Raw genomic sequence first — 14932 nt, forward strand, 5'->3', positions numbered from 1 at the left:
TTTTACGTTTTGGATTTGTATGCAAACAAAAACTGAAGCAGTCTATGAAGTTTATACATCAGTATTAATACTTTCAAAGGTTAGTTCAAGATTTATGTATTTTGTTTAAATTAACATGGCATTTTGATTCTATATTGGTCATGCTAAAATAGTTTAAATATAGGGATCAAGTTTGGGAAACTAATATTGTTTTTTAAAAAAAATAGTAGTTAAGAAAAAGTCAGTTCCCCAAAAAACTCCCAATTGGCATGAGCAACATTTGTAGTCCTGTATAAGCCCAACAAAGAAATGTAGAGGTAAAGTAGAAAAACTAGACTGACACTTCCACACCCACCACTGGACCTTCTTTTTGGCACAGCAGCATTTGCTAAGATTGGAACGTCAATCTGAATTTTCTGCCTTAATTTTAAGTTTCCATGCTTTTGTCATCTCAGTTGCACTCTTAACATTAAACAAATCTAGTGGTCTGATTTTGTTTTCAGTAGTTTGTGTAGCTTGAAAGCTTGTCTTTTTCACCCATAGAAGTTGGTCCAATAAAAGATACTACCTCACCCATATTGTCTAACTAGTACTAATGAGTAAGGCTGCGTGACTGTCACAGAGGTCACGGATTCTGTGACTTTCCATGACTTCTGCAGGTGCCGGTTCAGGGGCTGGCCGCCAGGCAGCCCCTGGGCCAGCAGCAGCAGTTTGGATGTGTGGGAGGGGGCTCAGGGTTGGGGCAGGGAATTGGGGTGCGGGGCAGCACTTACCTGAGGGGGTCTCCCCGGCTCCCACCGGCATATCCCTGCAGCTCCTAGGCTCTCATTGGCTGCGTTTCCCAGGCAGTGGGAGCTGCCAAAACCAGTGCTTGTGGTGGGAGCAGCACACAGAGGCCCCCTGGCCACCCTTCCCCCTAGGAGCTTCAGGGACATGCCTATCGGAACCAGGTAGGGAGCCTGCCAGCCCCGCCAACCCTTTCTCCACCCACCCACCCCCCACACACCAGCAGGGGTCCGGGTCGCGCGGTGCCACCACAGCCCACCTCCCCGACCCCAGCACCAGCAGGGGGTCCCGGGCCATCCCCCTCCAGCAGCCCCGGTTCCCCCACCCAACTTTTAGTTAGCGGTATATAGCAAAAGTCATGGACAGTTGGGTGGGGGAACCGGGGCTGCTGGAGGGGGATGGCCCGGGACCCCCTGCTGGTGCTGTTTACTGCCCATGACCTGTCCGACTTTTACTAAAAATACCCTTGACTAAAACGTAGCCTTATTAATGAGAGAGATTCTCCTCTTAAAGACAGAATACACTAGCATTTATAACATAGAAAATGCTACAGGCTATAGCACTAGAAGCTGAAGACCAGCCATTATCCTAATAATTCATTCTGATGGAACACAAGACTAAATAAAACAAACCCAAACAACTGAAACCAAAAAGAGAAAGGAATTCATCTTTAGTTCTTACAAAGTCAGACTTCTACAAAAAGAACTATTGACTTGATACAAGATTTCTCAAATGAAGGGAAGATTAGTGTCACACAGTGTATGTATGATACTTTACTGGAAAAATAAAAACGAAGATTAAAACTCAGTGCAGATTCTGTCCCCACATTTCAAAATATTCAATTAATAAAGTGAAAACCCTGGAAAACCTCAAAGGAAAAAAGTTTTCAACTTTGAGATTAGAGTGAGGAAAGCTCTCTCAAACTATCATGTAATAAAAAAACCAAGCAGAAAGCAATTATTTCAAATAAACTCTTTACATTTTTAAAAGGTTATCAATCTAAATTTACACAAAATGTACACAGAATACAAAACCTCTCAAGTAGTTAAGTTGCTATTTTAATCAGAAAAAAAACCCTCTTCCTCTGCTGCTTCAACTTCATCTCAAATGCACCTAATTTAGATTTTGTAGCAATCATAGTGAGACGAAACATTTTTTCCCCCACCAAATATGATTAGCTTTTCAGTGCAAGGATTGTCTACTTGTTACTAAGAATTGTATTGAAAATACCCTTAGCAGTTTTGGACATTATCATCGTGATTGGTATGGGATTCCCACCCTCAACATTTTAGAGAAAAATATTAAGTTAGCAGCACATTGAGCAGTGCATCTCCCCCACCCCTCATCACCATTACCATGAGCTCAAAGGACACACAATAGTGACAATAAATCGATACTGTCAAAGTGCATTACACACAAATACTCCAAATGAGATTGCAACTGAACTGTGTAGTGTCAGGCTCACTCCCTGACAGGAGAGCAGCTGTGTAAGCCTAAAACTGCATGATTAGGATGAGAGGAGGGCGGGGAGATTGCCTCCCCTCCCAACTGAAACATGGAGCAGAACCCATAGACCAGCTCGTGCTAAGGCAATTGTGAACTGTGCAGAGCCACAAAATGCTATGGTGCCTTATGACTGCGTACAGATGCACTAAGAGAAGTTTGCTGAGATCCACCTGTGAAATGCATCATCTGCTCCTCATGGTTCCTTACAGCTAATAAAGCCTTGACAAGGATTGTTAATATCTCTCTGAAATGGACAAGCTGCCAGCAATTTTCAAAACCTGTTACAGCCTCAAGAAAAACAAAAAATCCCTAGCTGAAAACATATTGACGTGCTAATATAGACGTAATATTTACAACTATTTTAAACACAAGATGTTTAACCTAATATTTTCAACAATATTTATGAAGAGCTATTCTTAGCTTTCAGTTCTAGTGACCATGGTTCTAAGTTTTGGAAGTAAAATATGATATGTGACAAAACTTGAGACTTTTACTGACTTTAAGTGGTAGATTTAATTAAGAAGGTATTACTTAAAAGTTAGAAATATACAAAATCTCATTGCAGTCTGAGTATGGTTATTAAAAACAGACTCTCTTACTGCTGCAATTATCTAGACCATTAGGACATTTCAGTCAACTGGAGTGTTGTTTTGCCTTGCATTCCATTCTTCTCTGAAATAGTTTGCTTTGCTTCATAAAATGGTTCCACATCATTAAACACAACAAATACAAGAATTCATGTCTCTGTCAGCAGTATCAGCGTCCTGTACTCATGTCAGCATCACACCTCAGCGGTTATCATACTTTTCTTGCTTTTTTTTAAATTTTGCTGCTCGATGCAAGGGATTTCAAATCTCTAAAAAATGTATTTTCCATTCAAATCACTTGTGTTCTGGTACAGCAGATATTCAATGTGACATTTGCACATCTGATCTTAATACTAACAATCCACAGAAATTCCTTAGGTTTTCTAGCATTTCAATAAATATTTGATGCTGTAGCATAAACAGTTTTCCTATAAACCTCTACTGTGGAAAATAAAAGTAGGAAGTTTTCTTCATCATTCTAATTCACTTGAAAACAGCCACAAAGATATTCCTGCATTCCCAACTCACAGCCAGTTTGCAGTTGAATTTGACTTAGTAGAAAGAAAACATTTTAAATGAATCAGAGCTGTACACAAACACTTTAGTGAAGTGACTAAAAACAATTAGAGATTATGTTTTTTCCCATAACTGAAAATGGTGTTTTTCTAATGGAAGAAAAGTCTCTAACTAGATCAGTTTACACTAAACATCACATTTGAACACATATGAGCAACTACTGAAATTGCAGAATTCAAGCACCACTGCTTGTTATTTTGAAACTTCTTTATACCAAAAATAACTTTACTGTTTAGGAGGCAAGACAGATATGATTGTACAGAAATTGGTTAGAGAACAAAATTCATTCTAGTCTACAGCAAACAAGCCTTTAATCTAGTAAACAACAATATATTAACAGCAACTTTAAAAAAAAAAAAGTTTGAGGTGCTAAGGATTCACTGGTGTTGAAAATTAAGCAGGCAACCACGGAGACACAGAACTGAAATAGTTAAAAGATTTTCTAAGATTCCCTTATATCACAAAAGAATCAGCCCCAGAACTTGGCTATAATGGAATTCACTTTGAGAGTAACCAACATCTTGCTTCCTCAGCTGATTATTTATAAAAGCTTGATAAACTTAGCTGCAAGTGTGAAAGGACTACCTTACAAACCCCTCTTTTAAAGTCACCTTTTTTCTTAGCATTCAGTTTCCACTGCTGCGCTGTCTGCTCTTACTGTCGCACCTAACCCTGGTTTGTCACCAATCTGTCCAACTTCAGTCATAAGGCTTCATCTTCCTATGTTTGTAAAGAGTGTCATGCACACCTATGAAACACTAAATATATATATTTATATATATTTATTTAAAAAAATACAAGCCTCAAATACTATTTGGGGATATAGTACATTTTCCCCAAAACCTTCAAAGGAGGTGGAGCCACCACACGTTTATTTAGGTCATATCTTTTTGGCAATTCCTGAAATATTTAGCTGAACCTGTAGTAATTGCTTTGCATTTTTACAGAATTCTTTGTATGTAAAGAACCTAATGGCTTTGCAGAATTAGCTAGTCTACAAACACACACATCAAAACCAATTAACACAGCCATCTCAAGTGTGGAATGTTCCAGATGTTTAACAGAGAACACCAGCACTACAGAACTGTTTAGGCCAAAGAATGGTGACTGCAAGATAGGCCAACAGCGTTCAAGCAAGAATCAAATGTTCAAATTCTGCCTATTTAGGAGCTTTACAAGACTCTTTAACAGCTTGTTCAACACTCTTCCCAGGAACCTGCTCAACAGGTTTTAATAACCTATGAGAGATGTGACAAATATTTGGATCTTATACAAGGCCTTTTGTACTCCACATATCTCTAAGTGCTTTCCATGTAATAGGTTAAATACTAGCAAGCAGTGACTATGCTGGATAAAAGGGCAGGTATTATACACTCAATTCACTTAGTCTTTCAGTCTATAATCTAGAAACTATTTTATTGAAAAGGGAAACACAGTGACATTAGGATTAGCCACTTATCTTTTATTTTATTTTATTTTTTTAAATGCTAGACTCTTACTACTCTCATAAAATAAACATGAGTGTCCCAAGCAGGGGCTTCAAACATCTGATCTCAAGGAAGGAACATTCAGAAGTGCAGAAGGTAACCATATCAAAGTAGAGCATTTCAGCATCTATACTGGTCATGGTCATAAGCATGGATTTTCAAATAAGGGGCAGATTAAAGGCAGAAATCTTTTGTATCAAAGAACATCTGAATGCAGCAATGGATCAGTGAAAAGCAGGTGGCCCACAGTTGATTACAGACTGCATGGTGGAATGCTTTTGGGTTGATTGTGATGCCTCATTTGGAAAGAAAGACAAGGGTTCAAAAAAAAAAAAATGACAACTGTTCCTGGGGATGGAAATAGGAGCAGGACTCCCTATGGGGAACCTCAAGCTTCTGGTGGTTATAAGCCACATTTTACATGAATCTTTTCAAATTGATTGTCATGGTAATACAAGTTTTGCAGTCAGTTGCACTGTTGCTATTTAGAAGACCATGTATAAAAATGAAACTGAATAATTATGTAAGTTACATGCTGCTGCTTGGAGAAGCTACTATATGAGCAGCTGCAGGCACTGTGGTTATCCAAAGAAAAACATCTTTACCATCCACTCCAAAAAAAGGGAGAGGCCGGAAGAATAGTGGCCATGGCTCCCTTTTCTCACATCAGCCAGGAGGCTTCAGCAGGAAGAGACAAAGCTCTGCCTCCCTCCAGCAAATAGATGGGTTGGCGCTTCAGTTTAGTAATCATGTACATGCTAAAGGCTGATACTTAAGCTGGAACTGCCCCAAGATACCACACTGCTAGAAATCCCTAGCACCATCCTCCTTCCCACAACTGGGAACAGTCTCTTTACCAAAATGATGTACTTGGACTCACTAGTGGGGGCTCCTTTACCATCAACAGGGCTGACCTTAGGGGTCGGAGGGCTGGGGTGCCGCTCAGGGCACAGTACTCAAGGGAGCGCTCTGCTAGTACCTCCCGCCCACCTTGGCAGCCAGCAAGGCTTAGAGGCAACCAGGCAGGAGAGGGCAGATGGATCAGGCTACAGTTTTATTCATACGCTATGAGAATATTCCCAGATATACATACTCTGGGTTAAGAACAACTCTAATATTACATTTTGACATGGAGTCAATTCCCAAAGCTGCCATTCTTGGTATTACACAGTTCCATGTCAGCTTGAAGTGATGATTCCTCTAGGTAGGAACATGGTGTGGATAGCGGAGAGGTGGGTGAATGGCAGAAGGGGATTAAACCCAGTAGCAGCAACAGCAGGAAGAGAAAGGAAGGAAAGTGTTTTACTTCCTTGATTCCCACTGGGGTCTACCATTCACAGGATTTTGCCGATTTTTGTTTTTCCAGCCATGTGTACCAATAGGCAGCCTAAGCTTTCAATGACCCTCAAACCCAGTATAGGTTAAGAAACATTGCACTAGAGCAGGGGTCGGCAACGTTCAGCACGCAGCTCGCCAGGATAAGCACCCTAGCGGGCCAGGCCAGTTTATTTACCAGCTGACTCGGCAGGTTCGGCCAATCGCGGCCCCCACTGGCCACGGTTCGCCGTCCTGGGCCAATGGGGGCAGCGGGAAGCCACGGCCAGTACATCCCTCGGCCTGATGCTGATGAACTTGAAGACATGGAAAGGCCATGCGACAGAAGAAGAGGGCAGTGACTGATGAGTAATGATGAAAGACACCAGGTGATGGTTGGACAAAGGAAAATCAGCATCAGAAAGATCAAAGGGAGAGCAGTGCTTGGTGAAGACCAAGTTCAGTGAACTTTTTGAGTGCGAGAGTTGAGCCAAGGCTGCAGGTCAAATGATGAAGTGAGGAAATGCGAACCTAAGAGTCGCATTGAAATTTCAGCCACTGAGGAGTATGAGAGACTGGAAGGAAAGGACAAGAGTGAGGACTCAAAATCAGAGTGGCTTGTGGTCCACGGAAAGGGAGAAGAGCACAAGAGCCAACAGTCCCACTGCATAAGCAGGGGCGCTGGAACAATTTTTATAGTGGGGGTGCTGAGAGCCATTGAACCCAACTGTAAACCCTGTATATAATGGAAACCACTTCAAGCCAGGGGGGTGCAGTAGCACCCCCAGCACCCCTAGTTCCAGCACTTATGTGCGTGAAAAGGATACAGGTATGGCAAGAGACCACCCTGGCTTAACCAGGAGATCTTCAATGATCTGAAACTAAAAAAGTCCTATAAAAATTGGAAAGTAGGTCAAATTACAAAGGATTAATATAAAAAAATAATACAAGTATGTAGAAACAAAATTAGAAAGGCCAAAGCACAAAATGAGATTAAACTAGCTAGAGACATAAAGAGTAACAAGAAAACATTCTATAAATACATTAGAAGCAAGAGGAAGACCAAGGACAGGGTAGGCCTATTACTCAATGAGGGGGGTGAAACAATAGCAGCAAATGTGGAAAGGGCAGAAGTGTTTTTTGTTTCAGTTTTCACCAAAAAGGTTAGTAATGATTGAATATCTAACATAGTGAATGCCAGTGATAATGAGGTCAGATTGGAGGCTAAAATAGAGAAAGAACAAGTTAAAAATTACTTTGACACATTAGATGTCTTCAAGTTACCAGGGCCTGATTAAATACATCCTAGAATACTCAAGGAGATGACAGAGGAGTTATCTGAGCCATTAGCAATTATCTTCTAAAAGTCATGGAAGACGAGCGATTCCAGAGGACTGGAAAAGGACAAATATAGTGCCCATCTACAAAAAGGGAAATAAGGACAACCCAGGGAATTACAGACTAGTCAGCTTAGCTTCACTACCCAGAAAGATAATGGAGCAAATAATTAAGCAAGCAATTTCCAAACACTTAGAAAATAATAAGGTGATAAGTAACAGTCAGCATGGATTTGTGATGGGGGTAACAAGCCTTGTGGATTGGGGGAGCGGGGAGAGAAGCAGTAGATGTGGTATATCTTGATTTTGGTAAGGCTTTTGATGCAGTCTCGCATGACCTTCTCATAAACAAACTAGGGAAATACAACCTAGATGGAGCTACTATAAGTAGTGCCTAAATGGTTGGAAAACCATTCCCAGAGAGTAATCATCAGGGGTTCACAGTCAAGCTGGAAGGGCATACCAATCAGTTCTGGGTCCAGTCCTGTTCAATATCTTCATCAATTATGGCATAGAGAGTACACTTATAAAGTTTACAGAGGATACCAAGCTGGGAGGGGTTGCAAGTGTTTGAGGATAGGATTAAAGTTCAAAATGATCTGGACAAACTGGAGAAACTGTCTGAAGAAAATAGGATGAAATTCAATAAAGACAAATACAAAGTACTCCACTTAGGAAGGAACAACCAGTTGCACACATACAAAATGGGAAATGACTGCCCAGGGAGGAATACTGTAGAAAGGGACCCCATAGCAATGGAGGGCACACAGGCAAATAGAGATGATGATCCAGATATGAAGCACTGCAGCGTGGGATAGCAGTGGGAGGACTGCCTGAAGTGATATAGTTAATTTGAAATATGGATGCATCCACACAAAACTTGTACCAATATTATTCATTCTAGAATAGAGTAGTGTTGCATACAAAGTGAGTTAAATGGGGGATAAGACAACAGAGATATAAATAGATAAAAGAAAAAGAACTTGTATGTGGACACAAGGAAGTTTATGTAGGGAAAACTAGTTATACCAAAAAAAGATTTCTTAACCTAACAAGGTCTTTTTCAGTTTGTTCAAGGAATGATGCAGTTTTTGTTGTTTAGGGATTTAACATCAGGCTATCCCATGCTTTAATTGTAAAATATTGGAAGTCCTCTGGCCAATATTCAGCAGTCAAGATTTCGGATTCCTGTGGGAGGCTGCCGTTTTAGGACAACAGATCCTTTACAGTTTGTGTATTTTCAGGTCACATACTTAGCAAGATATCAGCTTTGTCCTAGTAACTGTTAGTAATAAGACATTTTATTTAATGATGAAGCAAAAAGTCAACTACATATAGTTTCCTATCTGTAAAATAGGGATAATGATACTAGTTTCCTTTGTAATGTGCTTTGAGATCTATTTATGAAAAGCAAAACGTAAGAGCTAGGTATTATATATTGAAATTATGATCTTTATATGCATGCATCCTATTGGGAGTTATTCTATATTTTATTGGCCAGGAGCTCAACTGCTAAGGCAAAGAGTAGCAAGGCTAAGGGTAATCTTTATCTGCTTTTCTATTGTGTGTAAGGGGGTTCTGAGTTTAAGCCATTCACTCAGATTGGTGGGTATGGCGGGGGGAATGAATACAAGATGTTCATCCATGAGATGAATTAAACTCCAAATCCCATGTGGTGCAAATTAAACTGCTATTATCACTACTTTTATTCTGTGGTAAACTCTCGCAGCATCCAGTGATAGACCAAGAAGGTTACTGCCAGAAAGTTTATGGTTCAGGTAAAAACATTTAGAGTTATTGCTACAACTGCACTATAATAAATCCATTTGGAGGAGGTGGGGAGGAGTCTGGATGAGGAGTCTGCTACTCATGTTATTAAAATGTGCTTTTAATTTCTCAGACTACAGGCTAAAGCCTGTAATAATATCACTTGGAAAACAGAAGGCTGAGTGAGCATGAGGTAAAAAGGAATGTTTTCACAGGCGCAGTTAGTAAATACCACTGGCTCTAGCAGACATTCTTCCTTAAATGGAAACTAACACTGATTTAGCTAAAAGAATCTTTTGCTACAATAGAAGTGACAGGCTAGCTATTAACCTTTGTAGCACCTGCTCTAAAACCCCTAAAAGCAGTAGGATACTTGAACACATACATTGCTTTTCAAGTGTGTTTCATTCTACAATACTTTAGAAAGCTTCATTTTCCTCCCATTTTATGTTTGGTTTTTGTATAGCTTTGGCAGAGAGAAAAAAAACAGAAGTGTCATATACAAATATAAGCATTATAAAAACAGAAATAGCTCAACTAGGGCAAATCTTATAAGGCCTTAGACAGTTTAAGGATCGGAGAACTAGTTCAGATAAAATCAGAACTGAACCTTCATCCAAAATTGTGGGCGAGTTTCATTTGCCAATTTAAAAAAGGATCGCTCTTAAAAACAATAAAAGTGAAAATAAAAATTTTCACACACTCTGCAATTCCTTATTCCATCTGAGAAACACCACAGTGCTCTCTTCAGCTTCCACCTCCCACCCAGATTTCCAGTCCAGTTTGACAAACATAATAGACTTTGTCATATTTTGAACTATACCACCCCAAAGTCTGGATATGTATCTGAACTGATTCTACTTTAGTGTATGAGTCTGAACTGAACATTTCTAGACCTGACTGTCACCTCACATTAACTGTGCATGCTTACAAAGGACAAACTCTGTGCTTCTGGATTAAAGATTTACGAATGCAAGAGAATTGTAGGACTTTTCCCTAAAAAATTCCCATGGTAGCAGTTTCCCATTTTCCCTGGTTCTTCTCCACTGGTGTTAGCAATGATAAGAACATTAGTTTACGGCGGAGATTCTACAGCTGCTAGAATTTTTTGCTATCGCTTTGTCTAACACACACACATACATCTTGGTAATTAAAGCATTATCACCTTGTACACTCAACCATTACCAAACACTGTTACTTCCAGTGGAGGCTGACCTACTGGTAACGATGGTGGGAAATTTTTAGGAAGAAAAATATGGTGTAGACATGACCACAGAGACTGCAACATAACAGTTACATTCCACCTAACATTCTAGGGTTTTAAGCTTCTTTTATTCCTGTTTTAGGTAAATTTTCTGCTACATTAGGCTTACAAAACCGCTTGTTTTCCTTAGCATGGTTATGCTCTATCTAGACTTCCAGCACATTGTTCAGATAACAATTAAATATGCTCTTAAGGCTTTGGACAAGCCTATAATACAGAGGCACAGCTACGGTGCTGCAGCTGTGCCGCTGTATTGTAGCTACTTCCTAAAATTGACAGTAGTGGTTTTTTGGTCTATGCCGGTAATCCACCTCTCAGAGGCAGTGGCTAGGTCAACGGAAGAATTATTCTGTCAGCCTACCTGCAACTACAGTGGAGATTAGGTTGACAACTACATTGCACAGGTATGAATTTTTTCAGAATCCAATTTTTAGGTGTAGACCAAGCCTAGAGCCCTGTCTACACTAGTTTTATTACAGAGCTAAAAGAAACAAAACATGGCTAAATAAGGTATAAATTATTGGAGCTGTACTGGGTTCTAATAGTTTGTCCAAAATGGGCTAGAACCCTCTCTAGGAACAACTGAGTTAGAAATGCGTGCAAACACACAGTTTAAAAGTGTTTGGGCTGCAGACACATGCATGCTACGTGCTCCACTTTCAGTGAGTACCTTAATTTTTTGTTTTGCTTCCCTAAGTTATTTAAAAAAAATGTATATTTTAAAAAATATATATTACAAATTGAAAGAGTTTACAGAAAGGAGAAAATGCATGTGCTTAGCATTAGTACTTGAAATAGTCCATGTAAGTGCTGACATTCATATCACTTTTATATGAAAGCTGAGTGGAGGATTTCTGCCACAGGTGCACGAATGCACACACAGATTGGCCAACCTCATTGGGTCAGTGTTAACAAAATCCCACCTTGTTAACGGAATACAGCCTTCTTGATGCATTTATGTAGCCCTCGAATCATATTCTGATTCTGCAGAACTTCAGCTTTCATTTTAAAAGTCTCTCTCTCGTGCTAGCAAAGAATATCTACCAGTGTAAACCAATGCAGTGATGTCTTCCAGATCCTGTAGAAAACCTGCAGCAGTGACTGAGGGTGTGCCTACACTGGAAGTGAAGGTTTGAGTGTAGCACAGGTAGGCATACTTGCACTAGACTAAAGCTAGCTAGCATGAGTAACACTTAAGTGTAGACATGACAGCTCAGGCTACATTTCCTGGGCCCCAATGGGCTTGTACTCTATTTGCTATCCTGTGCTGCCAAGTCTATACTTGGATGGAGTTACCTGTGCTTGCTAAATTAAAGCTAGCTCAGGTATGCCTACCTTTGTGCTACATTTGCAGTGTGGACATACACTGAGGTATGAAATGCAACCTAGACCGAACTACTATAAGATGGGTGCAAAACTGGTTGGAAAACAGTTCCCAGAGAGTAAGTTACCAGTGGTTCACTGTCATGCTGCAAGGGCATAACAAGTGGGGTCCCGCAGAGATCAGTTCTGGGTCCAGTTCTTTTCAATATCTTCATCAATTACTTAGATAATGGCACAGAGTACACTTATGTTTGCAGACGATACCAAGTTGGGAGGGGTTGCAAGTGCTTTGGACGATAGGACAATGATCTGGACAAACTGGAGAAATGGTCTTAGGTACATAGGATGAAATTCATTTAGGAAGGAACAATCAGTTGCACACATACAAAACGGAAAATGATTGCCTAGGAAGGAGTACTGCAGAAAGAGATCTGGGGGTCATAGTGGACCACAAGCTAAATATGAGTCAACACTGTAACACTGTTGCAAAAAAAGTAAACATTCTGGGATGTATTAACGGGAGTGTTGTAAGCAAGACATGAGAAGTAATTCTTCTGCTCTACTCTGTGCTGATTAGGCCTCAACTGGAGTATTGTATGCAGTTCTGGGCACCACATTTCAGGAATGATGTGGACAAACTGGAGAAAGTCCAGAGAAGAGCAACAAAAATGATTAAAGGTCTAGAAAACATGACCTATGAGGGAAGATTGAAAAAAATGGGTTTGTTTAGTCTGGAGAAGAGAAGACTGAGAGGAGACATGATAACAGTTTTTGAGTATATAAAAGGTTGTTACAAGGACCAGGGAGAAAAATTGTTGTTCTTAACGTCTGAGGATAGGACAAGAAGCAATGGGTTAAATCAAAACTATGGCACAGCTTTGTAGTATAGAAAAAAAAAGTTTCCAGATTGCTTTAAAAAAGCATTGTGTTTTCTCCCTGTGAAGGTACTTCACCTTTCATTGTTCTTTTTGAAAAGCTTAACAGATTGAGATCTTTAAATCTCTCACTGTAAGGCATTATCTCCAACCCTCAAATAATTTTTATGGCTTTTTTCTGCATTCTCTCCAATTTGTCAGCATCCTTTTTAAAAATTTGGACATGAGAACTGGACATAGTATTCCAGTATCAGTCTCACCAATACCATATACAGAGGTAAAATTACCTCCCTGCTTCTACTCACTATTCCCTTGTGGTCCTGGGGTGTATAAACATTAGCCTTTTTTCCACAGCATCACACTGGGAGCTCATGTTCAGTTCCTTGTTCCTAGATATAAATCTTGGCATTTGACTGTATTAAAATCCATTGTGTTTGCCTGGGTACAGCTCACCAAGTGATCCAAATCGCTTTGCGTGACTGCCATCCTCATCATTTACCATGCCAATTGTTGGGTCATCCACAGGTTTTAAATCAGCAGATTTATTTACTTTGAGATCACTGATGAATACCTGTGGGACCTGCAAGGAGTCTGGTGGCACCTTAAAGACTAACAGATTTATTTGGGCATAAGCTTTCGTGAGTAAAAACCTCACTTATTCGGATGCATACATCCGAAGAAGTGAGGTTTTTACTCACGAAAGCTTATGCCCAAATAAATCTGTTAGTCTTTAAGGTGCCACCAGACTCCTTGTTGTTTTTGTAGATACAGACTAACACGGCTACCCCCTGATATTTGGGACCTGCAGAACCCCCACTAGAAAAATCCTCAATTCAATTATTATTCCCCATTGACAAGTACTTTGAGATGTCAGCCATTTTTAATCCATTTACCATGTGCTTCACAGATATTGTGAATTTTTAAATCAGAATGTTGTGAGGCACTAACACCTTAGGAAAGTCTAAATATATTGCATCTACGTAGTTACTTGTATCAACCAAATTTGTAATCGCCTCAAAGAAGGAAATCAGGTTTGTTTGACGAAACCTACTTTACATAAAACCATGTTGATTGGCTCTTATATTACTATCTTTTAATTCTTTATTAAATGACTCCCATTTTGGCTTTTCCATTATTTTGCCAGAACTGATGTCTGGCTAACCTGTTTATATTTACCCAGGTCATCCTTTTTGCCCATTTGGCCTTTCTGAATTTTGGCATAACATTAGCACTCACTCAGCATTCTGAAATTTTCCCAATATTCCAAGATCTATTAGAAGTTGTCAGCCACACCAACAATCTTCTAAAGGAGTTGGCTGAGAACTCCTACATGCAAGTTATCCAGGCCAACTGATTTAAAAATGCTTATCCCTAGTAGATGATGTTTAACAGCTTCCTTGGTTACCAATGAAATGGAAAGTATTTCATCATCCTCTAGTGATGCAAGTGCACAGCTTTGTTCCAGATACAGAACAAAAATATTTATTGAACACTTCCTCCTCCTCATTCATGGCAAACACCTTGCCATATGCCAGATTAGTCCTTCATGTAAGCAGAACTTGGGCAAAACGAAAGGGAAAGGGGAGTAGCGTGTCTTGATTTAAGACACCTCCTTGGGGACCCCTTTGTTAGACATGTAATCTGCACTGAATTCACTGAGTGCATCTGTATCCCTAATGTTCAGTTTTCCCATGAGTGCAAGCTTTGAATATTACTCATCTCCCCCTTCATGAGAAAGAGCTGAAAACCATTAACTGAGCCACTTATGGCCCAATTAGACTAACTCCATGACTTGAGTATCACTACTTATTTTTACTAATGATAAGATCCAAATTGGGACCTCAGAGAAATCTTACCCAATATTTCTTTTAAATGTACAGCCAAGCCATACCTTTGATTTTTAAAGTATTTCCTGATGGTTTAATTCATAATCCCCCACTTCAGCAGAAAGAGTACAGTGTGCCCCACTGCATCAGAATAATTACAATAGTGGCTAGTTTACACTGGGGGGTTGGGCCCTTTTTCTTAACCTATGATTGCTTAAATACATGCAGGATCAGGCTCTAAACTAAATACCAAAATGTATTTGCAAAGAATGCACATTTTGAAGCAAGTCTTTTCAATCAGTGTG

The 14932-nt window shown here is 39.8% G+C and overlaps 1 protein-coding gene across 6 annotated transcripts in view; it reads right to left on the reverse strand.

Annotated features, from left to right (window-relative positions):
* Positions 1-14932, reverse strand: part of PAWR (pro-apoptotic WT1 regulator) — a 134429-nt gene that overhangs the window by 62841 nt on the left and 56656 nt on the right. The window lies entirely within an intron of this gene.

The sequence above is a fragment of the Chrysemys picta genome, chromosome 1 (genome assembly GCF_011386835.1).
Source record: "Chrysemys picta bellii isolate R12L10 chromosome 1, ASM1138683v2, whole genome shotgun sequence".
Lineage (NCBI taxonomy): Eukaryota > Metazoa > Chordata > Testudines > Emydidae > Chrysemys > Chrysemys picta.